At 45.7% G+C, this 20,070-nt stretch overlaps 1 protein-coding gene across 8 annotated transcripts in view; it reads left to right on the forward strand.

Moving 5' to 3' along the window:
• Nucleotides 1-20,070, forward strand: part of pmfbp1 (polyamine modulated factor 1 binding protein 1) — a 143,208-nt gene that overhangs the window by 12,014 nt on the left and 111,124 nt on the right. Inside the window, exon 1 of one of the 8 annotated variants that reach the window (XM_028955975.1) lies at nucleotides 14,588-14,649. The exons of the other annotated variants lie outside the window; for them this stretch is intronic. The gene's annotated coding sequence lies outside the window, so the exon portion shown is untranslated. Of the gene's footprint in view, nucleotides 1-14,587; nucleotides 14,650-20,070 lie in introns of those variants that run through there. 8 annotated transcript variants of the gene reach the window in all.

The raw sequence follows: 20,070 nt of genomic DNA on the forward strand, positions 1-20,070 counted from the left end.
GCACCAAACTGCCTGCTGCCCTTTATTGGCTGAGAGCACAGTGATCGATTCATTTGCATGAAGCACCCTTGGAGTCTGCTCATTTTAACATAGCTGATTACCCTTGATACAAAACATTCCCAGCGTGCCCTGCACATCAACCTTGACGGATAACTTTGAAACTAAAACAGATCACATTACAGCGTATCCAGGGTGCTAAAAATAAAAATTCATCAATGCATATTTGAATATCATGTTTTTCACATATCTTATACTGTATGTATTCATATTTAATTTTGAAATTTAAAATGACTAAAATGAATGCTAAGAATGTATGTCTGCTCGAATGTGAATTCTGATGCTGAAGAATGAGTGGGACTGATGTTTGCTGAAAGGTCAGGAACTGGGCTTCATCTGAGCAGCGTCTGGCCTGTAATCCACAGACAAACTGATTAAGGTTCACGGCTGTAGAAAAGGGCAATTGAAACGAAACGCAAGCATATGGAAAACGCGGGATTCTTCAACGCCATGCCGGAGAGGGCGAGCCAGGAATGGGCCGCGTTGGGTGAGGAGCTCCACAGTCTTTTTTTAAATCTCAGATGAATATGCACACGGTGTCCCTCACAGAGCACACTATACAACTTTAACCTTCAGTACTCGCTGTAAAGGCCATGTGGACGTATACAGTCGCCTTCAATTCCACTGCTGCATGTTGAGTAATAACCCGGTTCACTTTGTTTTGAATAAAATGGCTTTAAGTGATACAGTAGCTTGAGTGTATTCAGATTCAAGGGCATTTAAACCCTCCTTTTATGGAACAGAGCTTTGCAGGAGGGCCTGTGAGTGTGCGGCTGCTGTTAATGTTACTTGATTAGATTGAATTCAGGCCGAACAAATAGACATTCTCAGTGACTATTGATCTGGAACATTCTGGAAGAGGGCCCGGTGGGCTGGGCTGGACATGGGTCTATTCCTTAAATACACATCACTGCAGGCTAAAGACAGGATGAGAATCTTTGCAATCAAATGAAAAAACAGCCAATGGGTGTAAACACAGGCAGAGTTTTTCAATGTGTTCACTTAACCTCTGTTGGTCCACCCACACTGGACTTCTCCCTCTGTCCTGAAAGGAAAACCCAGACCCAATCAAAAATATAATAAAAATGATGGCAATTAATGTTGTCCTTAGCCTTGAGATGGTTGGGATAGGCACCAGCTTCCCCATGACCCTGACCTGGATAAGCAGGTTTAGAAAATTGTTGGATGGTTGGATGGATGGATGGATCTCGCTCTTGCACACTTATCAGGACCCCACACCTGCAACAGAATTGCATTCAAAGAAAGATACATTCTGCTCAATTCCCTTAATATGATAGTAATTACATGTCAAAATAATGAAACATTTATACCAGGAGGAATGGAGGAAGAGATCTAAGGTCTCGGTCTCCTTTTCTCTCGCATTTTCCTGCTAATTGGTGTAATGATCTCAGATAGCAACACAAGGCTTCTATTCGTCTCCTGGAGTGTTGATATTGTTAAAATAAAAATAAAATTATAAGAGATGTAAGGTACTTTGTCATTTTAGTTTGCTGGCTCTCAGAGACACTAGCAATGTGTGGCATTGTGTTGGTAAATGTATGCATTGTAACTAATCGGGGTGCAACGGAACAAGTATCCCACGGTACGGTCGTTTTTTTGGCCGCTTTTTTATTTGTTTTTGGTGCATAGCGAGAACAATGCTCAGGTTATTTTCCTGGTGCCACGGTATGTCTGTTCAAAAGCATTTTCAGTAGACAGTTGTTGTTTTGCTGTGGTTTGCAACAGATGTGAAATGATCCTTTAAGACTGTGTTATGTGGCGGGGCTTGTGTGATTTAGTTGTGTTATAGGGCGCACTGGGACTGGGCGGCCTATAATGAGCTCGGCTTGTATTATACTTTCACTTCTGAACAGAACAGTAACAGTCTGGAAAATGTGACCTCTATATTGTTTCATGTCTCAACATTATGAGCTATTCAACTGGGCATATTAAGGATAATAAATGGTGAGAACGATGGAAATAACAGCATCTGTGTGAGAGATTTTTTTCTCCACAGTTTGCCTCCTTCTCTCCACACCACCTCCACACACAGACCTTAACAGTTACAGGTTATCTTACCAGGTGACCTTTTACCACCTCAAACCACTACTTTCTTCCATGCTTTTTTGCCATTCGATTAGGATTATCAATGCCTTGATTATTGATGGATGACGATGCATCCCATAAATGTTTCTACATTACTTCACATGATGTTTTCAAATACAAGAGCTAAGGTGTGGATGCTTTGAATTGCTACGATGAGCAGACGAAAGGTCACGCTCAATGCAATCTAAAGCCACTTTCAGACCGAGAGTCCAACCACCACGTAAGGTCTTCTCCAGCTCATTCAAAAGATTCACTTTGGGATTAAGGTAGGGCCAATCCATTTGTGAAAATGATGTCTCATGCTCTGTGATGAGCAGACGAATATTTTTCCATAATTAGATCTCAATCAATGCTGGCATTGATGTAAGAGCATGGAAATTCTGTATATTCAGGAAGTCAGTTGAATATAATGCTGATGATCCCAGATCTGACCAACTTCACAGGATTGTACACTAGAGACTATGCACGATGGGCAGATTGCTTCATGTGCTTCCCCCCGGACCCCTAATGCTCTCATCACTCTGTAACAGGGTCATCATCCTTCATGACTTTTTCCATTGATCCAATTCTCGTGCTTGCTGGCAAATTTTTTAATATTAATGTCATAGTGCATGTGTAAAGGCTTTTGCTTTTTAAACAGAGTTGTGTGTTCATTTTATGGCTTTTATCAGACATCCTTATTCAGAGCGCATTACAATCAGTAGTTACAGGGACAGTCTCCTGGAGACACCAAGGGTTAAGTGTCTTGCACAGAGACACAATGGTAGTAAGTGGGGTTTGAACCTGTGAATTTGGGATTGTCTGTTTAATAGGCCAGTTCAGCTCAGCTGTTTTGTCGCATTATGGTCATTCAAGAAAGCTTAATGTCATGAAAGGATGATTCTCCACTATCCTTCTGGACAGATCTTAACCCAGTTTTAGTCAACCCAGAAATGTTTTTTTATTTGCTTTATTCCAATAATTTGACCCTTGTGGTTTTGCTACTGTGGAACGTCATGTCTTCTGACAGATTATTTTTTTTGCATCTGTTAAATGACACATTGCAGACTGAAACATACTAATCAGTGCAGTCATTACCCAACCAAAGACTCATGAACATTTAAATCCAAATTGGTGATAGTTCTTTTGGCAGGAGAATGTATGTTGCATAATGAACTGATATACTGTGACATATTTTTCCCTGCCCCCCTGTACAGTTTTGTCATTTATTATGATTATTATTATAATTATTATTGTGCTGTTGTTGTCGTCATTATTGTTATTACATTTACATTTACAGCATTTATCAGACGCCCTTATCCAGAGCGACTTACAATCAGTAGTTACAGGGACAGTCTCCCCTGGACCAACTTAGGGTTATGTGTCTTGCTCAGGTACACAATGGTAGTAAGTGGGATTTGAACCTGGGTCTTCTGGTTCATAGGCGAGTGTCTTACCCACTAGGCTACTACCACCCTGTTGTTATTATTATATTTTCACTATTAACATCAGGTGTAAAGTTTTATTGCTTCTGCGGATTATGTATAGACTATTTGATTGTTGTCCATATTACCCAGTCTGACTCTAAGCCCTTCTTATGCATCTAGCCTGGAGGCAGGGCAATATATTTTAATGCGGGGCGGAATCTATCTCGGGATTGTTCACAGGAACTAAGAAGTTTGCTCTGAACTTAAATCTCACCTCCATGAGCAGAGAAAGAAGCAGAAAGGCCTCCTGTCTGAGAACCACCAAGGCTGCATGGCAGCGGGGGAGAGGAGCGCTGGGCCCTTGGCTTTATAAGTGAAATAAATAAAAGTGGGGTTGTAAATTCAGTTCATGTTTTCGGTCGGCTACCCTTGAGGATCCATGGCGAGTGTTCGTGGCTGGTAAAGCGCAGGAGCAGGGTTTCACAACAAGCAGGGAATAGACCTCCTGAGCACAGTTAATAATGAATGAACAGACTGGACTGAACAGATTTCACATGCCATAAAAATGGCTTTTTAAACTCACCGTTAGCCTTCGCTGCCGCCTTACTGTGAACACGCTGGCACGGCGTTGCAGCCCGGGCATCGGTGTGGTTAGAGGACTTACTGAGAATGTTCCCAGCGGCCTTGTAGACAGACGCGGTTCTGGAGGCTTGTTGGCGGCTGTAATGGAGACTTCCTCTGGATGTTACTGGAGCAGACAGGCTGTTGGCTACTACAGTTGAATTCACTATTTCCACTGTTTTGACTGGTTTTGACTGGTTGAGGGCTCAATTGAACAAGGAAAATGCATGCAAAGATGGGTGTCTGTACTGAGGTTAAACGGGAACATGGTACATGGAAGGACGCACCTGCATGATTCACTGAAATCTTTTGTGAAAAAGCTGTGTCAACTGAGAGGGGAAGTTGAGAGAGGTTCAGAGTACGGATGCGGTTAGGTGAGAGGAGAGGATTTGGTGGTTTCTGATACTGTCATGATCTGGTCCGGCAGGGGCTACTCCAAATCCGGAGTTTGGACCAGAGTTTCATGTTAGTCTTGTGTAATGTTCTCTGATCGTGTTCAACCGTTGTATATTTATATAATTGTATAAAGCTGCCCTGTTTGTGTCTGTTCACCGTAGGGTCATTGTCTGGTGATGTTTCCTTGTCTTGTCAGTTATGTATTAAACCCCCGTTTCGTGACGTCGTGCGTATGCGACCTCCTCTTTTTGCCATAAACATACACACCATTACTTACATATATCAGCCCTTTCAAAGAATGACCTACCGCAAAAGAGTGGAAAAAACGATAAAATCGAAGTTGGCAACCTTGCCATATCATGGATACAAAAGTGTAGTAATGCCATCATTTGTACACACTCTACTACCATCATACCTGTTTTTGAATATTTATCAAATCAGCATAAATTTACCTGAGCTTGTACTTCATAAGTTAATGTAGGCTTTTTGTAATAGAAGATGATTAGAAGAAAATGACTAGTTTTGCAAAGACAACTGTCCCTGATAACATTTACATTTACAGATGCCTATTAGGTGCTGCCATTTCCCCCCCAGGAATCTTTTTTGTCTTAAGTTCTTTTCTTTACAGGTGACTTAATGTGATATATGCATGGTGACATATGCTGCTTAGCCTGCATATCCAGGGCATCAGTGCAGATGTTAGCATTCTGTGGTTTGCCAGTGGCTCTCCATCTCTTTATTGTCTGAGAATCAAAGATACCAGATTGCCCATCTCTGTCGTAGCACATCAAAGTCAAAACCCGTCTCTCATTAGAAGACTCCTGTTTCTCCCACACATGCACCTTCAGCCCCCTCGCCAAGACACAATATCTCCTTTTCACAGGAGCAGGGACTCACCAGCAATTTCTGTAAGCTAACATCCAATTATATAAGTTGCATTGCCTACACTTTCGCTGCAACATTCCGTGTGCGTGTCTGCTCTTTCTCTCTCTCCAGCCTTCCCTCTGCAGACAGGGAGCTGATATCATCTTCTGGCAAGGTAATGATCTAGCCGCAGATTATGTATGTGTGGCGCACGGCGTAATGGCCCAGGTTTTTATTGGCCTGCCGCATACTAATCCCAGAGACGTCTGAGCGAAATGACACCTGCGGGGAGCAGCGTGCGAGCCGAGCGCCGGCCCCCACATGAAAGAGCGGCCATTAAAAATGATCAAAGAAATTACTGCAGTCTGCCGCGCATTTCGCCCTCTGCCTCTTTCTTTCTCCCTCACGCCTGGCTAGGTGTGCATCTCGGCCCCCGCACACACACACACACACACACACACACCAATTAGCATCTCCATTCTGATAGATATTTTCCACAAGACCGGCAGCGGACATGTACACACTCCGACTTGCCCTAGGCTTACCTCGCACCGCGGAAATGATGGAGCAGCCCAAGCTCTATACGTGTCCATTTTTCATAGCTCTCTACATCGGCGTATTGATCGCGCGCGAGTGTTCCACAAACCCCTTATAAAACATTCACCCATTATTCCTGGTTTATTTATGCTGATAAGTTGATGAGTGGATCTCATCCTGGATGCTGAACGCAGGTCTTCACTGCAAGTTTAATGGAAGATCTCCTGCTCTGCTGGATATTTCATTAGTCAACGCGGCTGAGCAGAATTTACGGCCGCCCTGTGTCACCCTGTTGGGATGTTAGTATATCTGCTTATCCCTCCTCTCGGCCGCTAGTCAGGACTATAATTGTTTTTTTTTCTTCGTTGTTTTACGAATCCCCAAGACGATTTCTTTTGTTGTAGAGATTATTCAAGACCCTAGGGAGATCTTCAGAAATGTATACGTCTATGTCATTGGCCTCCCTCCCTTCAGCTTTCAGCCGGTCCACCCGTCCGTTTTTGTTACGCCACAGTGTTGGAAGCCGGGCAGGCGTTCTTATCTCGACGTCCCCGTGTGTTTTCGGAGATGACATTTCACCAAAAGCGGCAGCACGCCCTTTCACAACAGGCATTCAGCGCCGGAGCGCGGGACACGGTGATAAATGCAATTTCATTTCCTACGGAGCGCAGATTAATGCACTCTCTTTTGTTAGACAGGCAGTCTGGAATAGCAAGTGCTCCCTAACGCGCACGAGTGAATCAACAGAAGACCGTCGAGAGAGCAGATATGGAAAATGGCACAGCTGATGATTATAGTGAGCAGAGTGGGAGAGAGAGAGAGAGAGAGAGACTATCTGTGTCGCTATAAGGGACTGTTTTATTACCGTAATTATTTTCGCAAATTTCCAGCGCCGTTATTTTCTCCCCTGCATTGTTTGGCCGTGAGCGGCACAGAGAGATGGTTATCTTCGGAAGCCATTTTAGTCAAAGAAACCCCCCTCACTCTCACCTCACCACCGCGACCACCACCACTATTCTCATTCCCTCTGTCCCTGCCTCATTTCCCACAGCAGTCCATTTAAAAGAGGCACCACGGTGCAGTTTGGCGGGTAATTTTGCTGCCTTTTCATGTGTTGGTGGCAGAGGAGTCCTCTTCCATTAGGTGGAGCGATCCTGTGATGTATGATGTATGTAGAGAAAAAGGCAATCTGATGTTTATTCATGATGGTAGGGGGAGTGCCTGGGCTTTGCCCTCTGATTTCCCTTAAAAGGAACAAACTAGTGGCTAGATTGAGATTTGAATACTCTACGTCCCGGCCTCGCCTTTATCTCTGAGACTAATTTTTCTTCCCTTCTGATACAATATAGTCCACTTTCAATTTTCGATTCTGACAAAAAACATGTTTAGTCCTTTCTGCACACTTCAGACTGGAATTCCACACACTGGGCAAATTGGAAAATCCAGACGTTCAAGCGCAGAATATGGACAGAGTGGCGATTTTATGTGGTTTTATGTGTGGTTCATGCCTCAGTTCTTGTGCGACACCACACATTCTCTAAACCCAGAATAAAACATCATCACTGGGATGCATGGAATGTACAGATTTAACACTACACCATCTAAATGCAATGTTTTGATCATTTTCTAGTTTTTTATTTGGGGGGAAGGGGTGTCAAAAATATCACACAAATTGTCTTTGCCATAACACATTTTTATTGAGCAGTGAGACATAAGCAGTTAGGGGAATGTTATAGCATAAAAGTGTAGGAATGACCACTGAATTCCGCTAGATCAGCATCACATCACATGTAATGGACAGTTTTTGATGACTCTGATAAACTGTTCCCTAGCAGCATCATTCTGGCAGAATTTGGTCGTGTGACAATGCAAAATTGAAAGACGGTGAAATACAAGTGTAAAATGCCAGGTCGGAACTGAATTGAAGACTGGTAAGTTGATTACGGTATGCTGATCTTTTGCATTACTGTGATGAGAGCCATAGGTAATCTTCACAGGATCAAGTAAGACCAGGGGCGTTTCTGTTTACCGGTTCCAGTCACGAGACCGATGAAGTATACGTGTCCAATCATCTTCCCAAAGCTCCATTTTTTTTTTGAAGCCCATCTCACATAAAGACCGAAAGGCCTCAGCAGAGTCGCAGTAATTTAAAAACGGGCTCCCTATTTGTCTTGTAAATGACTTTTTAATGATAATCAAGCTCCATGCATCTATCACGGTGCCACCGGTCCATGCTGGCCTTGGATTGGACTCCTCCTCCTCCTCGGAACAAATGGTGTTTATTTATAATCCCGGCAAGCGGTGCGCCACAAAGCGCAACCCTAACAACATTTCATGCATAGTAATGCGCCGCAGGAATGTAAAATTGCTAAATAAATAAATATGTGAAACGGGTGGCGCTGACCTAAAAGCAGCACCCAGTGTGAGGGCTGTAAATATTTTCTGTGCTCCCCTGCATGTGTTTGCATGCATTGGCAACAGTGTGCCGCTCTGTGTGTGTGTGTGTGTGTGTGTGTGTGTGTGTGTGTGTGTGTGTGTGTGTGTTTTTTCAGGAGGCTGCAGAGCCACCTGTACCCTAGTTCAGTGGTTCCCAACCAGGGGTCCGCTACCCCCCTGTGGGGGCGCCAGTGTTCACAAGGGGGCACAGAATGCGCTGAGGTTACAAAAATAATATTTTTAAACATTAAAGGTCCCCTGACATGACAATTTTTTGGGGGGACAAATTCCAGATTCGACCATCTGAACTGCCAGCGAAGCAGAACGGCCAAAGCACTTTTTACACCTATCGCCATTTCTAGCCACTGCAGGACCAGAGACAGGCAGGGGGAACTCGTACGAATGTTAAATAACCTCACAAAGTCAAACGGCATTTCAGTTACGCTTGGGCTTTGTTTTTGCAGTAAAGGTATCTGCCAAAGATAATTTACATTTATAGCATTTATCAGACGCCCTTATCCAGAGTGACTTACAATCAGTAATTACAGGGACAGTCCCCCCCTGGAGACGCTCAGGGTTGAGTGTCTTGCTCAGGGACACAATGGTAGTAAGTGGGATTTGAACCTGGGTCTTCTGGTTCATAGGCGAGTGTGTTACCCGCTAGGCCACTACCACCCCTATCTAGCTTAACCAGCATCAGATCAGACAACCACGCTTCAGATTGACGTTTTTTTGGGGGTCGTACTTATCACGCTCGATATTAGAATTGGTCCAAGAGTGGAAAAGAAATGCTCATGTGAGCCAATTAAATATGTCGCTTTCCATTTTAAGGATGACAGTGCAGCTGCAGCAGATTTTGACTACAGCTGGTAGAGGTCAGGAGATAATGGTATGGTATAGATAATGGTATAGATGGTATAGATGATAGGGGACCTTTAAATGTATAAACAGTAACACACTCAAAAGGATCATCAAATCTCTGTATAATGGTATATAGTTTAAGAGTTGTAAATTTTGTCCCGGGTCGGGTCGGGCCAGGTTACTCAGCTTCTATCATTTTTGATTCGCTGCTTTTTGTTTAAATTTGTTTTATAAAAGGTTAATGAAATGTCCATCTGATTTGCAATTCTCGGCCATTGTTGCCAGATGAGGCCTTTTATTTATCGCAAGAAAGATGCCGAGGAGGTGAAACGCAGGAAAGCAGCTTCCGATTCTATTTAAAAAAAACGCATATTCCTGAGTGCGTGCAAATAAAGCCTGTCTTTCAAAGGCTGAACATTGCAAGAGCTCACAGGGTCATGGCTGTGTGGAAACGGTGCGGCAAAACATCTGACTGTGTCACTCTCGTTTATTTAAACGCGCCACACAGCAGGGAAAAAAGTTGGGAACCACTGCGCTAGTGAGTAGCCAGTTGGATGGAAGTAGGTGGTTCAGACAGGGTCTCCCCTGCACCAGCACCTGAATAACGTTGGCCTGAATACATGCCCATTAGCTATGCCCTCTGACCAAAAATGCCTCAGAAGACTACAGAGTCACAGGTTCAAACCCCACTCACTACCATTGTGTCCCTGAGCAAGACACTTAACCCTAAGTTGCTCCAGGGGGGGACTGTCCCTGTAAATACTGATTGTAAGTCGCTCTGGATAAGAGCGTCTGATAAATGCCTTAAATGTAAATGCTTCCTAGCTGTGTTTGGAACCTGCCTCACAGGCAGGTTCTCCATCCGTTCTAGTAAAGTATTTTGCTTTGGACGGAGCTGGTGAGGCGTGAGCGAAGGGACTCGCTCTCCCTTGTGCTCGAACACGTGTAATGCTACGCTAATCAGCCCGCGCTCCGCCCTGCCCGCCGCACGCGCTCCGACCGATATGATAAATAATGCAAATGCGGCGGCCGCCGTCGCAAATGCCAGGACGAGCGCGGGGCCAGACAAGGGCCGGGAGAGGAAGCGGGAGCTGGCGGAACCGACTGATTGTTGTGCCGTCGGAACGATTTGCATGAAAAAGGGCGGCCTAATTGCAACACTTAGCTGCAGCGTCCTGATAATGCAGCCCGGGATTACTGAGGGACACAGAGACATTCCTCTTGCCACCTTTTTCTCCCCCCTTTAAAGGTGTTATACTCCCGCCTCGTCTTCCCTGTTTCACACGAAGCCCGCCGCCGTTTCTCATCCCCTGCACCCTGCGGACATACATCACACTTCCCCCGTTAAGGGCCCATATATTATTATGATTTCAGTTGGCGCTGCACTCCGAGGTGGGTGGTGAAAGATGCGCTCTTAGCCGGAGAGGTAGCGGAGTCGCGAGAGGTGGGGCTCTGTTGAGGCGCAGGCAGGCTCGGCCGTAGGGGAGACGCCCCGCCCGCCCGCCCGCTTCCTTTTCTTCCTTTAATAATAAATGATGGATGTTTCAAATTAGAAAACAGTGCTGGGAGAATCTGATTTAGTTCTCACGCTGCAAGACGAGTGGAGTCCTGCATCCCGGGCTTTCGCTTTGTGCAAGAGAACAGGCGGAGGGAGGCGGAGGCATTTAACACGCAGCGAAAAAAAATGGACGCCGCGTTGTGTTGTCGGATCGAGTTCTGCACACTCGCACGGCAAATCCGCTGCTCCGTCTGTGAACGGTACCTGATATTTAGCTCAGGCCTGGTCATTTTTTTAAATGAGTCAAATGACGTGTGTCTCCTCATCCCGTTTACTGTATTTTCCCATGCCGCATCGCCCTGGTCACACACGCCCCGATATTCCCGGCTCCGAGGACGGAATTCGGCGGCCTAATGAAGGCAACATGAAGAGAGAAGCTGCAGCCAGGAGGAAGTCTGGCTTTCCACTCTCCCTGTACGAACTGGCGAGCGTCCCTGTGCACCACATTAAAAACGAAAGGGAAAAATGGGCATTCCGGTTTAATGAACCATTTCCTCCCTAACGCTAGGGACACGTATGCTTTAAAATGTTTTTTTTATTTCTTTTAAAGCCCAATCCATAAAAATGCAGAAAATAAAAGGGAATAACAGCAAGTGTAAGCTGTAAAAGGCACATTTCCTCATTTTGTTCGTGCGGTTGGCGCTGCGACTGTTTGCCACCAAAAACTGCCACTAATCCCGGCAGCCAGGAAAAAAGGAGGGCTGATTCTCCTCCTGTTCAAAATATGTGAAAAGATTGAATAGATCTTTTACATCTCCCTGAAGGAACCTTATACGGCAGCAGATGATGTCTCCTGTTCACACACGTACACACACGCATCACAATGACATGAATGCCAGTTCCTATACCTTAGTAATGACCTCATATCCTAAGACGGAAAGGCAACTTTGTCCAGGACTAGAGCCAGATTGCCTCCCACCCACCAACACTTCATCTCCCCGGTGGGTGCAGACTGGGCATCATTACGCCCTTTCAGGGGTCTGAAAGGGATTTTCGTGGTACGTGGCGCGGCTGCTTGGATCTTAACTGTTGCCCCCTCCCCGCCACTGTTGCACCACGGCTAACCGTGTTTTTTTGGGGTCGTACTTATCATGCTCGATATAAAGTTATAAGTGAAGTGATTGTCACTTGTGATACACAGCAGCGCAGCACACGGTGCACAGAGTGAAATTTATCCCATCACCCTTGGTGAGCAGTGGGCGGCCATGACAGGCACTCGGGGAGCAGTGTGTGGGGACGGCGCTTTGCTCAGTAGCGGATCGGGATTCGAACCGGCAACCTTCTGATTACGGGGCCGCTTCCTTAACCGCTAGGCCACCACTGCCCCACATTATTAGAATTAGAATATATTAGAATTGGTCCATGGAACAACAGTGGAAAAGAAATGCTCGTGTGAGCCAATTAAATATGTCTCTTTCCGTTTTAAGGGTGACACTGCAGCTGCAGCAGATTTTGACTACAGCTGGTAGGGGTCAGGAGTTTTGTTCAGAAGCGCCCTTTTGGCTGCACTTTTTCTAAGCTGTCAGGCAGGCCGGGTCAAGCTTTTTGATGGTTTGTAATATGAAGAAGGTGACAGCGCTCGGTCTGGCTCCACTGCACCATGAGAAAGTAAGATATCCGGCAGGACATAAATTGACTGTAAATGTACATGTCTGACCTGTTCCAGGTGCCCTGGTGCGTCTCTATTCCAGAACAGGGAATTCTTACATTCTGCGGCGTGAGGCCGGACCCTCGAGCTGGCGTGTGCGAAGTTTATAAAAGATCGGCACAGCGGTAGCGGGAGGAGCGCCTGCTTTTGCACAGTGTAGCCAGCAAGAGGCTAAGACCTTTATTCAGATTTCAGCTTCAGCTGGAGTGCTGCTGGCTCAAATGGAGATTCGAGCAAAGGCCAGGCTGAATATGATGGGCCCTGTGGTGCAGCTGCATGAGGGAGACTAAATCCCGGAGTGCATTTTAGAAACAAAAGGCAGGCTCCAGACATTAGTGCTGCATGAAGGTTCGTAATGTCTGCTGTGTTAATAGAGTATAATTCTGTGGTGTGAGGTTTGTGGGGCTTGTGGTCTAGCTTGCAGTGGTGTATTGCAGAGTATGGGACTTGCAGAAGGTGATGGGCCTCGCGGTGCAGCTGCAGCAGGGGGACTACCGCTGACTGTCTGCTGCACTAACGAGAGTGAGCTGTCAGAAGCGAACATCTAATGGCTCCCCTGCCAGTTGGCCCATCCAGGCCCTTTGGGAAGAGGAGCAGACATGCAGACTCAGACACACACATTTTCTCTCTTTCTCTCAAGTCCAAGATCAGTTTCCCTTGGCTCCTGTCAAGAGCATACATACACACACACTCTTTCACATGCTTGAGGAGCTGAACATCCTAGATCTCCATGGGTTGCTTCTCTCTCTCTCCATCTCTCGACCCCCCCATCCTCCCTTGTACTCAGGGAAGGTGCAAGTCCTCACCGAGGGACACTATTCTCCACTGAATCAGCCCATCTGAAGTGTCAGGCCCTCATGTCATGTTTTCACATACATCTTAATGGGCCTCTGACAGGCGTGCCATGTGAGCAGTGGGCTCTTAGACAGGCCCTGCACCCAGGCCTTTCTCCACCACTCAGCTTCAGCGGCTTCTTTTTTTCTTCTTCATTTGAAGTTTAAAAAATAATAAGTATACTGAACAATATTGCACACAGGAATATAGCCTTTTAACCACAGCCTCAGTGCCAGCCATTGTAGTGCAGCAGTCAGGTACTGTGAACCCCACTTTCTACCACTGTGCCCCTGAGCAAGACACTTAGCCCTGAGTGTCTCCAGGGGGACTGGCCCTGTAACTACTGATTGTAATGCGCTCTGGATAAGGGTGTCTGCTAAACGCCATAAATGTAAGTGTACTAAAAATACAATCACGAAAGTGCACTGCAGACACAATGCATTCATTAACGTTTATAGCATGATAACGATACATTTTAACAGCACTATTTTTCTTGGCACAATTAGCGCACTTCCAAGTAAGAACCTTTGAACCATCCATACTGAACCAATGCATATGCCCTTGTGGTTTGCTACCCTTGTAAGGGTATTTATTAGGGCTGTTAGAGTTAATGTGTTAATAAAGTTAATAAAATTATCATGTACGATGCATTTTAATGCCTCTATATTTCAATACATATAGCAGCACTTATTGTACAGACTGTACAGTAAGTGACGATTAATTCCTATGGAGGGCTTGTTATTCGTGTTGACACAAAAACATTGGCATTCTGGCTATAATATTAATTATTATTAACAACAATCAGTGTTATTATTCCCTCCTGCTTTTTAAAATCCATGTCAGGCAGCCCACAGGCCGCCTCTGCTAATATCCTCTCCGCCGGATTTAAAGGCTTATTATCATATTGTGTGGATGATTGACAGTTGACCTTCATGCGGGTTTATAAAAAGCCTGCAAGACAGTGCGGGTCACCTCAATCGCCACGGCGACAGCGTATTAATACTAATCTGATAGAATTACCACGAACCAATTAATCTGCCAGCCGGACCAGGCAGCGGTTAAAGAGATAGTGTTACTTCCATCTTTGTGTGTTTGTGTGTGTATATGGGGTTCGTGGAGGGCGAGCCTGTCCCATGTTGTCCCTGCGGTGAATGTGAGAGGGCACGGGGTGGCAGAACGTGCAGGGCTACCCCGGCGGAACCTTTAAACTGGACTGCACTGCCCCTGCTTGGCTGTTCGGGGAGCGCAGCTCATTAGCGGTGGAGGGAAATGGCGATGGGGACAGCCGCTGCAGAAAAGGCCAGCGTTTAAGGCGAATTAACCATGTGTGTGTGTGTGCATGCTTCATGCCCTGATATAACTTGGATGATCAAGTAGTGTTGGATTACAGAGTTGCTGTGTGTGTTCATGAGTCGGGTGTGAAGCTCCATTTTTAGACCTTTACATCACCCAGGCTAATATGGCTGTTTGTTGTGACAGGTTTGTAATGCAGTTTCCAACTAGTGTCCGGGGTGTCAGGGAAAAGACCCTTTTTCCCATGAACCCTTCACCTTTGGGAGTCTGAGGTTTAAAGTGAATCAGGAGGATTTCCAGTGGACTTTATAACTTATGGAAAAACATCAAAAACCCGACCCGACGTTACATGTTGATAGTCACAGTGCAGCAATTTTACAGGCGGATCATTGTATTAGTAGCCAATTTCTCACAGTCTGAGCTGGAGCAGTGTTCACATTCTGACCTTAACACCACATTGAAAACAGTACCTTGATTACTGGTCAAGCTTAAAGAGAATTTGGAGCATTTGATATGGTCCGTACTTGTATATTTACAAATTATGCACTTGGAAAAGCAATTAAACAAAAATATCTCTGCTTGTAAAGGTTTGTGAAATAATTACATTATTTTACATGACATGTTATATTGTCTTCTTATGACAGACCAGCATCAGCATGTATTAGGCTTCACCTGGTGCCAGGGAGTAAGAACTAAAGGAGTGACATTTTGCAAATTAGTTAGGCAAATTAAAACCTGTACAATTATTTAAATCCAGCTATGTTCACTGTTTTACTTTGAACCACCTATAAAAATGGTTAAACTTTTTTTTCTTTTCTATAGAATCTCAACATCACATAGCCACGTTGCAGTAGGAAATTGATTGATCAAGCAGCTTTCATAAGCTTTCAAAAACTTTAAAGCAATTTCACAGTGAAATACCAACGGTGACCTATTACCACCACCTCAAATGTCAAGTATCAATCATAATTTATTGAGTCAGTCTATTTTAAAGAATTAATAATCTGCTTTGTTTGGAATTTATATATTGTTCTTTATAAAGCTGAAACAATGGGGGTTATATTATGCATCACATCACACCACTCCCACTACCACGGGTAGGTTTAGTCTAGACTGATGCCTCCTCTAGCGATAGTTCAGTAGTAGGCTGGTGTGTAATTTCAAAACATTTAAAACTGTTCAGCTTTCTCCTTAAGATCATAAATAGTAGGATGGAGAGCGATGTCCTGCAACATGTTGGTTTTTCTCTGAATGGCCTTTATCTGAGAGGTTAGGCCAGTTTGTGATTTCCACCCCTGGTCTAATTTGGTCATATAGGGACGAGGCACCTTGTGGCACCATGGCCGGTAAAGGGTTAGGCTTTACTTAACCCCGTCCAGCTAAATCAAACCCCAGCCAATCATTGTCCTGTCTAGGCACGTCTAGCAGGGTGAATTTGTGTGCGATGCCCAGCCTGCAAATAACACAAAGTGCATCACATTTTCTACAGTCGATGCGTTGTTGTCAGTTGTTTGGGAAACGTTTTTGCACTTTTATGGTTTGCGCTTGGTCTGTAGTGGTTTATTGCTCCATATTTCACACGGCCCCGTGAGCCCGCTATTCTGTGTTTGTTTTGTTTGATGCCATTCGTCAAGGAAGCATCAGGACAGAGGGCTGTACCATTTCAAAAAACGCAACAGGGGTTGCCCGTCCTCAGTCTTTCAAATTTACAGTAGAATCACCGGGGTTGAGGCAGAAGGCTGTTAAATATGCAGACAGTCACACGTCCTTGGTCCATTTGCTCTTTTTTTGTTGTCTTTTCACAGCGAACACCAGGGATATGTGCGATAATTAAACATTTTGAAAGTGGTTAGAGAGGAGGAAATGAGGATGGTGTTTGCTCAGCGAGAGATAACATCCCCAGACTGTAACAGGAGCACGGCGGCAGCGCCAAACAATATTGCTTTAGCGACGGGGCTGCATAATGAAGTAGACCCTTATGCATATTAATGAGAGGGTTTTGTTCTTCTTACTCTTCTTCGCCTCCGCATAATGCCTCGAACCCACGTGACGCTCCGAGCAGACTGCACACGTTCTGTCAGCTTTGCTGCACCTCGCCGCCGCTTCGAATCAAATTATTTACATCCGCATTCCTTCATATGGACACTGCCATCCCACTTAGCTGAGAACAGGCCCCCAACAGACCCCGCACAACACACCAGCCACGCCCAACCTTTTTCCCATACGGCTGTGCACGCCCCCCCCGTCCCAAACACACACACACACACCCACGAACCCGCCCCGCCACACGTGGTACGAGGCTCTTTCGAAAACATATGGGCAAAAGGTGTGCGTGTGACGCCAAACAAGGTCCTGGTTACCGCCCCCCTTCCCTCTCCCTCGCCTCCCCTCCTTCCACGTTGGCTCGGAAGCGTTTTTTGAAAGAACTACAGCGACATCTGCATGAATTGCGGCTCCAGAGCGCCAAGTCCGATACCCACCGTTGCAGCTGCTGCCCACGCCTCGCGCCGCTCCGCTCCCCCTCTGCCAGCCTGCCGCCCGCCCTGCGCCTATCCCCCGCCGGCTCCGCCCCTGCCTCTTATTTCAGCCATTTACGCACAGCACTAATTGAGCACGTGTGGCGCTAGCGTCATTTGAATATTCTTGCCGTGGAGCCCCGAGGGCATTTGCCGTGCATATGGTAGAAGCCTGGCCGGGAAGGAGGGAGGAATTTTCAGACATCGCGATTGCTTACCTTGATTTACCTTGTTTTAACTTGATTTTTACATTGATTTGCATGGATTAGCATGGATTAATTTCAAAATTTGCACTGTAGGGCATCCCTTGGGTACAGTTGAACAGCTGCTGAAACACCTCCATGTGAACCAGCAACTTTTACATCACCGTGTGTGGTGTTTTTGGTATAGTGTGCTCGGTTTTCGACCGGACCTGCCCCAATGGGAGGGTGGGGTGCTCTCGTGGACCCTTACATGCACATGCTGCGCTTGTGTTTATGTGTGTGAGTGTCTTGGGAACCAACAATGCTCCTCTTGTGTCCTTACAAAAGGACAGTGTGTCAGACAGGATGGGGCCGGGAGGGGTGGCGTGGGCACCCATACTGTGGAATCAGAAACAATAGGGAAAAAAACACCCCTCCCTAATGATTTAATACAAGCAATCAGAGTCCATGCAGGCGCGCTAATTTGCTAATACATTATGTGGCGTCTGTGTCATTGGCTGGGGAGGTGGTGAGAAGCGTTTTTTTTAGGGCGGTGGGGGGTGTTTCCCATGGAAGACAAGAAGATGGGGTGTGCCAAAATGCCCTCTGGCGTTTCCCACACTCCTTCCCCGTGTCCCAAAACGCTCCCTGTGCCGCCAACGCACCCGTCCGGCGGTGCCATTCTCTCGCAAAATCCAAACTGATGTTCGCTGACAACCAATAAATACAGTTTAAAAACAAAATAAAAAAAAAAAAAACGGCATAAAAATGAGACCCAGTGCTCCATTCTGATGAGTCTTTTGGGAATAATTATATCTGGAGTGCCCGACAGCGTCAACAGCCTTCAGAGACGCCAGCGGGTTGGGTTAAAAATACAACACTTTCGTGTCTAATCAGCCGCTTTCATCAAAGAATGTAATTAACGTGTTGACGATTTGCATGCACCCACACGCTTTATCACTTTATGTACATTCTTCCTCCACAGATTGGAATTAATCCAAGTTTGAAGCACTGAAAGCGTCCGCCTCCTTCCTTTTTTTTTTAATTAACGTCGAATTAAAACGAATTGGCAGATTGCCGGAAAGCGGGCGCACAGCTTTGAAGATTGCTATCGCATAATGAGTTGCTCTTTTCTTTTTTCATTGCCTTTTTTTTTACACTTTTTTTTTCCAAACGCTACTCCATTCCCCTCTCCCCACTCGCCCCGCCAGTGTGCCTTAGCGATTTAATGATATGCAAATGAAATATGCATAAAACCACTCTGCTGTACGATGATTAAGCACAGAAGACATTAGCCAGCGCCCCGCCACAGTCTCTCCTGTTGTCTCTTTTTTTTTTTCCCCACCATTCCGCTTTGCCCGCCAAAAAACATCGCCGTAACAAAGCTCAGCGCTAATAACCTCGACGACTAATCATTTTAATAACGACGGCAATATCCAATTGGCAGGAATTAAATCCTTTCTCTCGTCCCGGCGTTTTCGTAAGATCCACATCCAAGGAAGGCAGTGGTCCTGGCTGCTGAGGGATGTGCCAGCAGAGCTGAGAGGGAAGAGGAGAGGCAGGCAAGCTTTTCCACTGGAGCTCTTGGAGAGACTAGCATTGCCAAGCATTGCAGGAGCGTCTTTTTTTTTTTTTTTTTTTTTTTTTTTCCCTCTCCCTTTACTTGTTTTCAAGTAGTGTGGCATTACGTGAAGTCTGCCTGCTGTACAAGGAAGGGAAATATTCCTTTCTCTCTCTCCCTCTGCCCCTCCTGATTTCTGCCAGCTCTCTCTTTTTCCCCCTTCCTCCCATTTTTTTTTTTTTTTTTTTTTGTAATCCATTTGTATAATGAAGACGTGGTGCAATTAACATCCCCCATGGAATTAAAATAAAAGGTGGATCATCCAGCCCTCATTAACTCCAAGCGATTATAATATCCACATGAGTTCCGGCGCGCGAGGTGCGCGAAAAAAAAAAAAAAAAACTGAAAAAACCCGCAAATCAGGAATTACGAATTAAAGCGTTAATTGTAGGCATGATTTTCGCATTCTGAAGAGATAGTGGCACGGGTGCCCAAAAAGATGCCACCTTTCGCCCCAGCCCTATCCTTGCTGGTGGCAAGCTTGGGTCTGTCATCTTGGTGGTTGTGCCAAGGCAGTGTAGGAAGCACAAAGATTTTATAATCCCTCCCTTTGGATGACTTCTTCAATTATTCATATTCCTCAACCGTGCCCTCTTGTCCAACCAAAAAAATAACATAGATCCCACAAGAAGAAGTTTTTTTTTGGGTATCCTTTTTTGGGTTGCCTTTACATGTTTTACCCTCTTCGTGTGACAGTCGTCCCACCCCCTGCCTTTGCTAATTGCGGCTTTAATTTTTCCGCGCCGCGTTAAGCTAATGAAAACGAACTTAGCCGGAAAAACGGAACCGTCCTTTCTCCTTGAAGCATCTCCCCTTTCTGGCTCTGTGCCTGATGGCGGCAGACATTGTAGGAACCGCAGCAACGTTCCTCCGATGCCCGCAAGTAGTCCGACCCGGCGGCCAGATGGGTACTCCTGCTCCTGGTGCCTGGTGCCGTTAAAACCAAAAATGAAGCGGGTGGAGTTTGATCACTCCTTGGTTTTTACTTGGCAAGAAAGGGGCCATGAAAAAAAAGGGGGGGTGTTAAAAAAAAAAGGTTCCCACACACCCACACCCACACACCCCCCACTGCACTCCCAGTTGTAGAGGGGCTGACGGGGCAGGGGGTGCCTCCCCAAAAGTGTCTGCTGCTGC

The sequence above is a fragment of the Denticeps clupeoides genome, chromosome 16 (genome assembly GCF_900700375.1).
Source record: "Denticeps clupeoides chromosome 16, fDenClu1.1, whole genome shotgun sequence".
NCBI classification, from domain to species: domain Eukaryota; kingdom Metazoa; phylum Chordata; class Actinopteri; order Clupeiformes; family Denticipitidae; genus Denticeps; species Denticeps clupeoides.